Source organism: Lycium ferocissimum, chromosome 6 (assembly GCF_029784015.1).
Source record: "Lycium ferocissimum isolate CSIRO_LF1 chromosome 6, AGI_CSIRO_Lferr_CH_V1, whole genome shotgun sequence".
Taxonomy (NCBI): Eukaryota; Viridiplantae; Streptophyta; class Magnoliopsida; order Solanales; family Solanaceae; genus Lycium; species Lycium ferocissimum.
Window position 1 is genome coordinate 12904650 of NC_081347.1, and position 14494 is coordinate 12919143.

The following is a 14494-nucleotide window of genomic DNA, read 5'->3' on the forward strand; positions in this document are numbered from 1 at the left end:
ATATTTTGTACTTGAGATTAATGCAATCCTTAGTACTATTCCCTATGCCATTAGAGTGATAGGTACATGTTTGGTCGGCTCGGTAAAATTGATTCTTTAGATCGACGGCCTTTGGCGGAAGCACTTGAATTATTCCGGCTGCACTTAACCTTTTGAACAAATCGGTCTGAGATTCCATTATCGGAGTGAATACCCGAGGGGGTTTCTTCACAAAATTGGGATGCGGCACATTATAGGCATTTGGTGGAGGTTGATTCTGGTAGGCATTGGGCTAGTTATTTTGTGGGGTACGGTAAATGTGTGGGGGAGTTTAATAATTTTAGCTGCAAAGCTTGCTAATTTTGGGGAGGTGATTGGAGGGCATTTGGTGGAGCTTGGTAGTTCTGGGGCGGTGATTGGATGGTCGGTTACGCGCAATATACGAGCACCGTGTTGTAAGGAGTGGGTACGTAGGTACTTGGAGGAGGTGAAGCATATGCTTCCATTGGGAAATCTTCCCTTCTTTTAGGCTTGGGGTGTGGGATATGCTAGCTACATCTTCTTTATTCTTGCGCATGAACTCGGTTGAACTTAAACCAACGGATTTTTCAGTCATGCTTATGATTCGGCTGGTTTTGAGACCGCCCTCTATGGCCTCGCCTATTTTGACTAATTTAGAGAAAGGTCTCCCCGCCATTGAAAGTATTCTATCTTAGAAGTCCGTCTCTTGCGAGCGGATAAAAATCGACACAAGTTCTTCCTCGCCCATAGGAGGTTGTACTCGGACGGCCTCTGTTCTCCACCTGCTTGTATATTCGCTGAAGTTCTCGGTGAATTTCTGTTTCACTTTCTCCAGATAATATCTATCCGGCACCGTCTCCATATTAAAGCGGAATCTTTCCATGAAAGCAGCAGCCATGTCCTCCCATGTGACCCAATGGGGTATATCTTATGCCATGAACCATTCCGAGGCTTCCCCTGTCAAACTCCAGATAAACAACCTCATGATGAGAGCTTGATTATCTCGGACACCGATCAATTGGTCGTAGTAGGCTCGTAGGTGCGCTTTAGGATTACCCGTCCCGTTAAAAAATTTGAATCTTGGTACTTTGAAGCCTTCGGGTAAATCCAAATTGAGATGTATGCACAAATCGTCATAGCTTAGACCTGTGCCAGTGCGGGCAGTCCTTCCATCATTGCGGTTATCTTTCGCTCAAGTCTTTCCTCCTATTTTTCTTGTTCGGCCTTTCATGCCTTTTCCATCTATTCATAGTGGTCAATTTCTTAATTGGGTGAGAAGGTCCCTGGCGTGACATGCGTATGGAAAGAAATAGTAGGGCGAATTCGAGTAATAGGGGTGCTTCTGTCAGTTGGTAGTAGGGGTGATTCTTGGTTGGGTATTTTGTGGTATTGGGTAAGAGGGGATAGAGTAGGCGGTCTCGAAAATTTGGTTAGTGTTAAGTGGTGGGGAGATGTGGCTCGAGGCACGAATGTGTCCACGATTGGGGTAAATGGCATGGTGGTAATAACGGACCTAGTGGGGGAGTGATCTGGTAATGGTGAATTCAGAGATGGGAAAAACAACGGAGGTCTTCTTTCTTCAGCAGGGGCCTCTCGGGCAGCATTAGCAACTTTGTTTCATGCCACTTCCTCTTGAAGATGGGCAATTTTTTCAAACATCATTTTCATGACATATTCGGTAGGTGATGATTTAGGCAGCTCACGCAGAGGCGATTCTCTGAGAGCGATGTTAGTAGGAGTAGCTTTTTTTTCGAAGTACCAGTCATTTTCCCTTTGCCTTTGTCTTGTAGGGATAAGGATGCTATTGCAGCTTTAGACCTTATGAAGTATCTTAGGTGTGAACACGAATCAGCTTCTCTTTCTTTAAGAAAAGAATAACCCAAAGGCAAACAAAGTTAGTTTCGTCAGAATAAAGAAAAGAAAACCAAGATATCACATATAAATGGCGGTTTAACATTTAGCACATAAATGGTCATATGTTTGATTTAAATGCTTAATTGATCTCTTATACCGGGTTTGGGGTACCTAGGCTTTGTTTGAGTGAGAGGGATATAATATTTATAATATATAGGGACCGAGTCTTATGTAGACTGCCTATGTATCCCTCCGTGGGAAGTCAGACCCTTCCGTAGTTCGGTTTACATAAAAAAAATCAACTTAAACCTACCTGTGATCAGGCCTCGTAGAGGCTTCCTACGCATCCCTCCTTGGGACATCAGGACCTTTCTTTGAGGTCAATATAGGTTGTTTGTCTGTTCAACCTTTCCTGGCCTTAAGGCTCCCAAATCCTAATACTGAGAAGGGAGCACCAACCAAAGGGCGCCCTTGTGGACCAAATTTTCCAACTCGAATTTGAACGCATCGCATTCTTCTATGTCATTCCCTAAAGCTGCAAAATGATATAGACACATTTTGCGGCGGCCAACTCCTTCGGTTTAGGCCCTTCTAGTTTTGATGGGGCTAATCTTCCGAATACTGACCAATTTCTGGAAGATGGTGGCATAAAAGTCTGAATACCGTGAAGGCGTAATGCCAATTACGAGTGTTTTGTCTCCTTTTGAAAGCTATGCATTCGTTGAGGGTATGCCTCACCTGATCTTAGTGATAAGGGCATCTCTTGAAGACCGGAGGGCAAGGTGGCAACCTGTCGAAGCAAACACTAACTATTCCTTTGCTTCGAAATTTGATCATCATCTCCTCATTCGTAACCTGCTGAGGCAAGACTCGGTAGGGACAATCCAATGCTTTGACCGCAATAGCCCACCATTCGGGTGAAGCTGGCCGAGCATACTCCATTTGTTCTATGGGCTCCTCCCTAGTTCTTGATAACGCAGCAGAAACTCCTTCCCCTTCAGGGCTTGACGGTGCCGCAGAGGTTTTTTCCCTTTTTATGCTTGAAGGCGCAGCGGAGGCAGCCGCTTTTGATGGCCATGTGGGCTCCTGTGGGTCCAACTCCATTTCTTCTTCCTCGGACTCTTCCATTATCGGGATGTACTCGGGAAGAATTCCTTTTCCCTTGTCAAGGACATCTTCTCCTTGAGGTTCGACAGGTTTTTCGGACGAGCTTTCTGCCAAATTCAACAACTCATCTGTCTCCTTAATCTTGGCTTTTACTATTCGGATCTGCTTTTTGAGGTCTTGAATCTTTCGTCGCAGCGAAACTTCATATCTCCTCATGACCTCGAGCCCAGGCGCAGCCTTGTTGTTCATCTTCAGGTTCTGAGAAAATCGTTAGGCTTAGTATGGGTGTTTTTGTTCATTGTTTTTCCTTTGGTTGAGTGGACAGTATTCAAGGCCAATTGAGCATTTAACCGAAACCTATGGAAGCAAATAAAGTCGCACAAAGCAGTTCATAAAATTATACCACGCGCGTTCTTAAGCATACTAAACATTTGAAACATAAATGTGCCTTTGAACCAAACCATTGCCCCATAATCATTAATATTTTTCCCTTCAGGGGTACAAAAGATAAAGTAAAGACAATGCATAAAAATAAATCAGCAAAAATGTCCTCCAGCAGTGGATGATGAAGCTCGATCCCTATCAGTCTTGGCTTTCTTTGCTTTCCGGAAGGTAGTCTGGATATGAAGATGGGCTGACGTCAAAGTCGCTTCCATAAGAAACCCTTTTTATGTGAAGGTCAGTAGAGAGACATCGTCTAAAATCTTCTTCATTCGGTCATCTAGCTCAACCAAACAATCATTGGTAAGCTCTAACTCGTGCCTCACACTCTCTATGACGGCCTTATCATGCTCAATTTTCTCCAAATACTTGGCATCTCTGTCGTCAGCTCTTCTCTGAACCAAACGGGCTCGAATCTCGGCTTGTGAATCCTTGTCTTGGACACAGCTATAGAGAATAGGACTAGGAGGAAGCGTTCCTTACAAGTCGGCCCTGTTGACACCCAATTTTGTCCCTCCTTTATTTCAGTTTATTTCCCTGGGCTTCTTTTTAAAATTAATTAAATCTAAATATTTTATTTTCACTATTATTTCTACTACTATCATTACTTTCATTTTCATTATTCTACTACCAATATTAATAGTACTACTTGATCACAATTTTTAAAAGGGTTCATTATTCTACGCGTTGATCATTAATTATCATAGTATATATATTAGTGGTTAAATTAGAAGCCCAAATCAATAATTAAATAGAGGAGGAAAGACCCACATTTTCAGCCAATTCATGGCCCAAACGGACCAGCCCATTATCTTCATCACCCGACCAGCCCACTACCTAAAACTACCCGACCCGGCCCACTCGTTATTTCCCCTAAAACCTAAAACGCAGCCTCTCATTTCTCTCTCTCTCTCTCTGAACGCCGCACTCCTCTCCTCGTCACCTTCCTCATCCCTTCCATTTTTGAACCAAGATCCAAACCTCCTTTAGCAGTGGCAGATTTTGCCACCCCGTTTTCATGCAATACTCGTCTCTCTCTTTCTCCTCTCTCTGTTCTCTCATCTTCTCCTCTCCTTTCCATTTTTGAACCAAAGCCCAGTTTCCTTTCAACCATGGCAGACGCCCAACAGAGGCATTTTCGTGCAATACGCAGCACTATCTCTACCCTCTCTCCCCCCATTTTTAGCTACGATACAACCCCCTTTCACCCTCACAGATTTTGCCTTTCCATTTCCGTGTAAAAATCGTCTCTTTCTCTCCCATTTTCGACGATTTTTTTTTTCTTTTTTTGGTCAACACAAAGGGGCAAAAACAAACTCTGAACTCTCTGAGAAGAATCGGCTTTTTCAGAGCCGAGATTGGATTTCAAACGGATCCTTTAATTTTCGTTTTGGAGCCAAAAGGGTTTGAAATCCGAAACCCTAGTCCCATCCTATAAATATCAACGTTTTTGGAACCCTAGGGTTTCAATTGGAGCCGTCGACCAACTGAAAAATACGCCATCATCTTCCCCAAAAGCTTACTTCCTTTTGAACTTTAGCTGTTAGAAGTTACAATTTTATCTCTGTTAGCTTCGAGCCATAACATCGATCTTTCAGTGTCATTCGCGAAAGAGAGTATAGATTCGTGACGCCGACACCCCACTTCACTGTACCCACAAAAGGTCGGTAAATATCCCTTCGTTATCTGTTTCTTAGTGGTTTATGTATTGTCCTATATGTTCATATGTTGATGTGTTTCATTTGTTCGACAGTTGGCTGTTAGGTTGGTTTGATGTTTAGTTTAAATTAACTATGTTTATATGCTAGTTTAGCTCAGTTTGTACATCATACTTGTGTTAGCTTAATCTTCCTATTTCAAGCATGAAGGTTCAGTCGGTTTAATTGATCATGTTTAATCTAGTTTGATTCTTTTAGTTTAAACTATGTATATGTTGGTCTTTACAAGCATGTTCATGTCAGATTGAATTAGTCAAGCATGATAGTTAGTTTATTGAAGTACACTTAAGTGTTAATTTAATTTGGTTAGCCAAGTTAGATGTTTATCTAGTTTGCTCTTGTGTTGAGTTAGTCCATTCAGTTAAGCATATTCATGTGATAGCTTAGCTTGTTAAGTCAAACCTATTTTGCATGAAGTTTAGATAGTTGAGTTGATAATAATGGCATGGTCAAGACACTATTATTCCCAAATATTGATGTTTTAGTCCAGCTTTGTTTCCTCTGTCATCCGAGCATGTGATCTAATCTTGGACCATGTTAGATGTAGTTCTTAGTTTGATTTAAATGGGACAGGGACCCTATAAATGGTTTGAGTATAGTAGTATTAGAAGTCTAAGCCTGTTGAAATCATGTTCTTATTTTACTGAAGTTAAATCTTGTTGAAATATGCAAACCCTTCCTTCCTAACATTGCTCGCTAGACAAACTGATGTGATGCTAGTTTGAAGTCATACTTTGGCCCAGAAATTTGCTAAGCGTGTCAATTCGGTTAATTCATATATATTTGATCATCTGATTGACTGTTTTGTTTACTTATGTATGAGAGATTGGTCTATTCTGATTTAAATGCACATTAAGCATATCTGTAAGTCTTTGTGTTTTGACATCATGATTAGCATATAAATTGATGTGTATCCTTGAAGCATGCTTGTACTTGTCCAATGATTAAGTTTGGGACCTATGTTTTGACACTTTAAACTATCTTTGTGTCGTGTTGTGTACTGTCCATTACAATAAGCTATCAATAGTAAAATAGAACCCTCATGACTGCTAAACTTGAAACTATATTCTTGGAAGATGATACTTATTTGGCTCAATAAGATGAACTAGCCATTGCGTGTCTCTTAAAGACTCTATGACCAAACCGAAATCAGTCTCTCTCTCCCCCATTTATTTTGAGTCTACTTTGTTCGTTCATTTTACTGCTCTCCCTTGATCCGTGAAATGTTACATTTCAGCCATCTTCTGCCCTGTTTATGGTCACTAATCACGTTGTGATTTTGGCCACTCTATTTTGTACTTTTGGGTCGTGAATTCGTTTCTTGAACTTAGTTTCGCGTCACATTAGAGTCGATATTTCGCCTTTTCATTCTCATTGATGTATTATCGTATTTTGAAGTTGAAAACACTGTTTTGGGATCAATTTGGCTGCGGCAAATTTTTAGTAAATGTTTACTATACTTGGCGGGATTGATTCCTTATTTAGTACTTGTTTTTTTTGGGAAAGATTGTTGTTTATGATTTTTATCTCGTTTACTGTTATATGAGTGCTAATCCTTATTTTTCCTTTCTTTACATGTACGCTTCGGAGCAAAATGGAGTCTTCATAAAGACTCATTACCCGAACAGTCTCATTTTGAGATTATGCAGCATTTGGATCTTGTATGCGCATTCCCATTCAAAGCTCTCAATCTTTGACGTTCCTCTGAATAGACAACAAAGAGAGTGGCTAGCCAAATGTGACCTTAATCATCTCCTTTACGTTCTCTGACGTTTGTTTGCTTGTTGTGTGACTGATATTTTAGTTTAATAATTAGCTGCTACTAGCCTTGTCTTACGTGACTATTCAGATTCATTCCTTAGCCTTATAGTAAGAATCATTTATTTATTAGAGAGCATGTTTTAGGATTTGGGAAATCAGTTTAGTCTAACCAGGAATTCCCACTAAAGCTAGCTAATTACATAGGTTTTTTTTATCACTGGTTAACGATAGAAAATGATGGTTAAAATTAGTAAAACGATTTGCCAACCAAACGTTTCAACTCTAGAATGATTTATAGTGTGAGTCTAACTTTTAGCTCAAACTTGTTCTCGGAAACTTAAAAAGATATTTCAAAAGTTCACACAATACTGTTTCAAAATTCTCACTCCTCTTAATTTAACTACCTTATGGGTTAATACATAATTTTTTTTACAACTTACACTTAGCCTACTTAATTCACCTAAGTCTGGTCGGATTAACCATTATTAATGGAACTTAGAGGATGCCTAATACCTTCCCTTTAGGTTAGTTGAACCCTTACCTAGAATCTTAAGTTTCGCAGACTTTTAAAATCAACTTTAGATAATTACTTTAAATAGACTTTAGGTGTCCTAATTCACTGTAAATAATTAGGTGACGACTCTTAACTTTAAATAACCCCGGAATTATCCGGATGTTGTAAACTATTTTGACTTAGGTTAAAATAGGGTATGACAGGCCCTCAACCAATTTTTATATTCTACAACACAACTCGGATGAAAACTATCTTCGGCTAAAGTGTCGGGACCCAAAATCATGTGACCCTTCCATTCCCAGACACAATCCAAAGCCCTCAGTAGTCTATCCACGTCGTAGTTAATGATGAAATCTCCCATGCCTCCAATCTGAGGTATGACTTGGATTCTCCCAAATTGTCTCAGAACCTGGGCAGGAGCATAAGGGCGAATCCCTCGAATTCCCATTAGTGGTAAAAATAGACACTTTCTTGCTTTAACTACAACTTTAGCGGATACGAAGTCATGGAACATCCATTGAATGCTTTCTTCCTTCAATCTTTAGAAGGTGAATGTCCAAATTTGCCTGTTTTGTTCTCCGAAGTTTGGGCAAAAATACTGAAGATTGTCTCTTTCAGCCGGCCTACTTAAATGTTGTTCACCCCTAACCTTGACCATATGTTTGAGGATCCACCAACTAAACCCGCAACGTATTCCCCTTTGAAACCATGCTTTTTGCCAGGAGTGGCGGAGATTATGATATGATGCATGCTAATTTAAATTGCAGAAAGTAACATATAAAAAATACTTGTAAAATAAACCTTATTATAGTGAAACCCTTATGGTTAGAACCTAGATATTCCCTAGTGGATTTGCCATCTATTACTGTTCGCTTTTACGCTGGTTAAGGCATAAAAGTAATCCGAGGTTGTTGGTGCTCTAAATTGGATATTTTAGTGTTTAGAGTCGCCACCTAATTTATTCAAAAGGAAAAATAGGAAAACCGAGATAAGAGTTTTTCAAACCGAGAAAAAATCTTATTTGGAGCAGAGATCGAGGTAAGGTTCTGGTGACTCCTCAGGAAAGGTTTTAGGCACCCAGGTATTAAGGATCCGTAGAATACGGTGACCTACGAGCTTTACAGTAAGGTTTATTTATTTGCTTATGTGTTTGAGATTTTTCACAAAACGTAGAGTTTTTAGCATCATATAAATGTAGTTTTGAAAAATTTCGGCAAAAAGTCCTCTTATAAATAAGGGGTTTTTGGTTTGGAAAATCCACGCAAGTATTCAACTCACTTCGTTTTCAGACTAGGACACACCCGGAGTCGCCCCCGAGTAGAGTCACTACTATTCTAATCCTAGCGATATTAGTTTAGTACTTGCGGGTTTTATACTTATATATATATATATATATATATATATATATATATATATATATATATATATATATATATAAGGGATATATTCTAGTCCTTCGCATCGGGTCTGCCACCTTATAACGCAGGTGCCTAAAGTCCTTGGTCGAGTGTCTCGGAATGGCATGATACTACCACCATAGCTCCATGTCGCGCCTATTAGGGCTAGACCCTATTGCTACCGGGAACCTTACTTCCTTCGTTGTTCGTATTGTCATGACCAACTCATAGACCTCCATGTTAAATTTGTACGATACCACACTCGATGGGCTCGGGTCGTTCAACGACGTTCTCGACGGTGACATCCTTGCTTTCTCGGGTTGGCTTCAGTCATGCCGTGGCCCACACATTCTTACGTCGCCTCTTGGAGGAAGGCAGGCCGCATGCGGTTCATCCAAATCTCTTAGGCTCCGTTACTTATCGTAAAGAGCGTTCCTAGGTTTCTCTTTTAATTTTCTCGAGGCGTCCACCGCTAGTGTTCAAACAATCTGTGAATGCCGCTTCGAAGGTAGTTATATGTTCTTCCAGATCTGTGGTTCCGTCATATTTGAGTATGTCCATCTTTTTGGTCCTCTTTGGAATAGGTGCGGGAGGGGTCACTCTATATTTCCTTACTCCTACCCCTTTTAGAACTGAAGGGATCCCGGGTACCTTATTCACCTGGTCACGAGGTTCTTTTTCTAACTAGATGATTCTCTTTAGGTCTAGGCCTCACCCAACTGACTCCAATTCCACCTAACCCGCGTTGACTCCGAGAATCCAGAGTGCTTTGATAACCTCTAGGTTACTTGAAAGGCGATCGAGCAGCGCTTTCTCAATCAAGGAATCCAAAATCCTTCCAATACATTTCATCATTATGCCGTTCGACGCTAGGACTGCAGCCAATGTTATTTTTGATGTATGGGTCCTCTGCTTTTTACATTCCTTTTACCCTAAGATGAGGGTGTCTTTTCCTGTTTCCAAAATGACGACCTCTGGGGAGCACTTCCTCACTTTTCGCCGATTAGTTAGGATGGTCTTCCCTAGTGGGTATCTCGTCGCGGACTTCCATCAAGGGTCACGCTGCCTTCTTTCTTTCCTTTTGGTTATCCAGTCCCGGGCTATTTTCGCCGTCAAGGTTTGTCGGTATACCGACCGCGAGCACCGAGGGCTTTTCATTTCGGGAGAACTACTGCTTCCGGATGCGCTGTTAGACGATTCAGGCATGGTCAAACGTGCTCTACTCAGAACAGCTCCAAATGTAAACGGACTTCAAGAGTTTCTGCTATGAATCAAGACGACACCACAGCTGTCTATTCCAACAGACAGCGCCATACAGTTTTCTACTGAAAATGGGTTTAACCAAAAAATCAGTTAGAGATTTATTTTATTGGGTTTAAAGACAAGTGGGCTGCATCCAATCCTGAGATCTCTTTAAGGAGACTGATTTTGAGTGATGCAAAACACTGGCGTAAAAGAATACAAAATAATAATGAGGTACAAATAAGAGCTAAAAGTAATAAACTTTCGCATATATTCCTTAGAGAAAACAATAGGGTTACAAATGATGATAGGAAGGAGACCCTGTCACGACCCTATTTACGGGCCGTGCGGGCACATACCATGTTACTAACTAATAGGCGAACCCTTACCAACCAACCCAATAATCAGCCAGTTTTATAATTAAGAACTTCTTAGTGATCACACTATTTAAAAAGTAAATGCTCAACAGACTCTGTTATTGTCACAACCCAACAAGAGGGCCGTAACGGGTACCCGATACTAGCCTACCGAGCACCTCTGGTCTGACATTTCATAGTCATTACTAGGTGGGCCACATAGATAGCTTGTGAATATCATACTTAGTACAGTCATCATCAACAATTCCCATAAACATAAGCAAACAAGACTACCAAAATATTAGACAACCATAAGAACTGATAAAGTTAAGGAACATCTAGTTACATACTCCTGTCTACGAGCCTTTAAATAAGATATATGAATCCATAAGGACAGGCAGGACTCTGCCATACCCAAGTGTATATATACAAAAGAGTAGTACCAATAACTGCGGCTCCGAAACAACTGGAGCATTTCCAAGATGCCGTTGATGGAGCTCTTAGGGGTCAATCGCGTCTACCTGTCTACCTGCAGGCATGAACGTAGCGTCCACAAGAAAGGACGTTAGTACGAACAGTGTACTGAGTATGTAAGGCATGAATAATTTTATAATAAGAGACATGGAACATAACATGAGGTAAAGAGATAACCTGTACATCTGACTGCCTCGTAAGGCGGATATCATCCATGCTTAACCTTTAAATAAAACATTTCTCATATCATATACATGTACATAACATAATCATTAGCCCGCGTGCGGGGTAACCATTTCGCGCCGCCCACTAGTGGTGTCATGCTCAGCCAACTAGGCACAGTGTTATCATTATCCATAAGCCGCCCAACGAAGTCGTGTCGTGCCTGGCCAACTAGGCCCGGTGTAATCATACATAAACATAAGCATGCATGAGCGCCCAATTAAAAGCTACAACTTTATCGGAGTGACGTAAGGTCGGTAACCTCTGATTTATATTATGGAACAATCATCATCACTAGATCTCACCTTGAAGGAACAATTATTACAAGGTGAGATCAACAAACAACGAATAAAGTTGAGAAAATCATGAAATAAGCTTAATAATCTCATAATAGCATTAAAATTGTAAGCTTTGGAATTTCTAGAATTAAAATCATCATCGTCATGTTCATCATAGAAAACATCTCATCTTTAGTATCATAAGAAGCTTTTAAGAATCATGAACTTCTAACTTTTGGAAGTAAGAAGGTTATGGAAACATATATGAAATCATATCATAAGAATCATGCCTTTTAAAAGAAATGGACTAGCCTTAACATACCTTTTTGGTGTCCTACTATTTAACGCTTATCCTCCTGAGCTTGTAAATCTACAATCGAGAGAATTCATACTATCATTAGACTTATCGTCATATGCTTAAGTCTTCAAATTAATTCCTTTTAAAATCTGCCAAAATTCGAGCAGCATCTCCCCTGTTTATATCCCTAGCCCGAAATCACAATACCAATAAAACAACAACAATAGCAACACTAATATCAACAACATCATCATCAACACCAATATACTCCATAAAAGATCCCACACGACGTTTTTCCCAATTTCTCACCAACCATAACAATATCCACAATACCATAATCAAAGAATTATATTCAATTTAATCTCAAATTAATCCAAAATTCTCTTTCTAATTCACCGCATGGCTATCAACTTCAATTCAATACTTTATGGGTTTTTTTTTCCTATGATTCTTCCCTCTCTAAGACTTGCTAAACCTTTACGTCATCTCTATCATGTAAATAATAGGAAGAACATACCTTATAGTAGAAAAACTTCACTTTATTCAACTCTTTCCAAGATCAAGTTCATCACCACTTTGAAGAGAAACAAGAACAATCACCTTCCATGGATTATCTTTGGGGTTTTGATGTTGATCATCTCTCTTGATAATATGGAAAGGTTTGGAAGGTTATGGAAGATTATGGAAGGTCATGGAAGGCTATGGAAGGTTGTGGACGATTATGGAAAATTATGGGAGATTGTGGAAGATTATGGAAGATTGTGGAAGGTTATGGAACCCTCAAGAACTCTTTGAAAGTGTGGGAATGAGAAAAATGGTGAAAAATGATGAGTTAGAGGGGTATTTATAGGTGTGTGGGTCGGGTTAGGCTCTATTGGGCCGAAATAGTGAGCCTTAAGTGAGTTTCTAGCATTTCCGCGTAGGTTCGCGGGCTTCTGGCAGTCCGTTTTAAAATACCCATAAATCCCTATTCCGATGTCGTATCCACGAACGGTTTGTTGCGTTGGAAATTATACTCGACGAAATTCATTTTAAGTTTTTGAAACACCTTAAAACTCCTGATATACTCAAAGATATACCCCTTCAAATTTGACCCAAAATTCTGTCAACTCTCTTCTTCTTCTTTTTTTCCAAATTTTTGACAAACTTATTTTCTTCGATTTGCTTGATCTCGGGACCTTTAAACACGTTATTAACACTTTTTAAGATTATTCATTAACCTTATAAGGGTTCCATGACTTCTCTGAGCTTACATTAGTTTACTTACAATGCAAACGATGCGAAGATTTTTCGAGGTATAACATTCCTCCCCCTTTAGGAACATTCGTCCTCGAATGTTAAGCTCTTAGGGATTTCTATGAAAATTTTGCCAGAGTTTCCCCTGTAATTGTACCACTACCATCCTGTCATAACAACCCAAAATATACCATGCCTCACAAGGCTACAACATCAATACCCATATTGGCCACACATGACTAAGAAATCATTCAAAGAAGCATCACATACCTGAGGATAATGGTGTCTCTGGATAAAGCTCTTTTGGGAGTGGAACAAATGTGGATACCTAGACTTCATATCTTCCTCAGTTTCCCAAGTCATTTCTTCCCTATTATTGTTCCTCCACGGGACTTTAACTGAGGCTACGTCTTTGGTTCTGAGTCTCCGAACCTGCCTATCTAGAATAACAATGGGTACTTCTTCATAGGACAATCTTTCAGTAACTTGGACATCATCTACAGGTACAATTCTAGAAGGATCTCGCACGCACTTCCGAAGCATTGACACGTGAAATACTGGGTGAACCAACTCCAAATCCGAAGGCAAATCTAACTCATAAGCTACTTAGCCTACCTTGCGCACAATCTTATAGGGCCCGATATACCAGGGACTAAGTTTGCCTTTCTTGCCAAATCTCATTACACCTTTCATCGGCGACACTTTCAAGAATACCCAATCATTAACTTTAAATTCCAAGTCTCGTCAACAATTGTTCGCATAGGATTTTTGGCGACTTTGGGCTGTTAATAACTGATCTTGAATAAGTTTGATCTTCTCCACCGCTTGCTGGACTAAGTCTGGGCCCACTAAATTTGTCTTTCCCACTTCAAACCATCCAATAGGCGATCTACATTTCTTTCCATATAGAGCTTCATATGGGGCCATTTGAATGCTAGAGTGGTAACTATTATTGTACGCAAACTCAATAAGCGGCAAATGATCATCCCAATTTCCTCCAAAATCTAGCACACATGCCCTCAGCATATCTTCAAGGGTCTGAATGGTATGCTCGACTTATCCATCAGTCTGTGGATGAAATGTTATGCTAAGTCTTACCTGAGTCCCCAGACCTTCTTGAAAAGACTTCCAAAAATTAGCTATAAATTGTGCTCCTCTATCAGTGATAATGGATACTGGAACACCATGAAGCCGTACGATCTCCTTAATAAACAACTTTGCATAATCTTCTGCTGAATACGTAGTTTTGACGAAGTTGGAAATAAGCTGACTTCGTAAGCTTCTCCACGATCACCTATATAGAGTCATACTTACGCTTGGAACAAGGCAATCCTGTAATGAAGTCCATATTAATCACTTCCCACTTCCAAGTTGGAATCTCTATAGCTTGCAGCAATCCCCTAGGCTTCTGATGCTCGGTTTTCACCTGTTGACAATTAGGACATTGGGCCACAAACTCCGCTATATCTTTTTTCAATCCATCCCACCAATACATAGATTTAAGATCATGGTACATCTTTGTCGCTCCTGGATGGACAGAATAACGGGAATGATGTGCTTCTTCCAGAATCTGTCGTCGTAGTCCTGCAATATTAG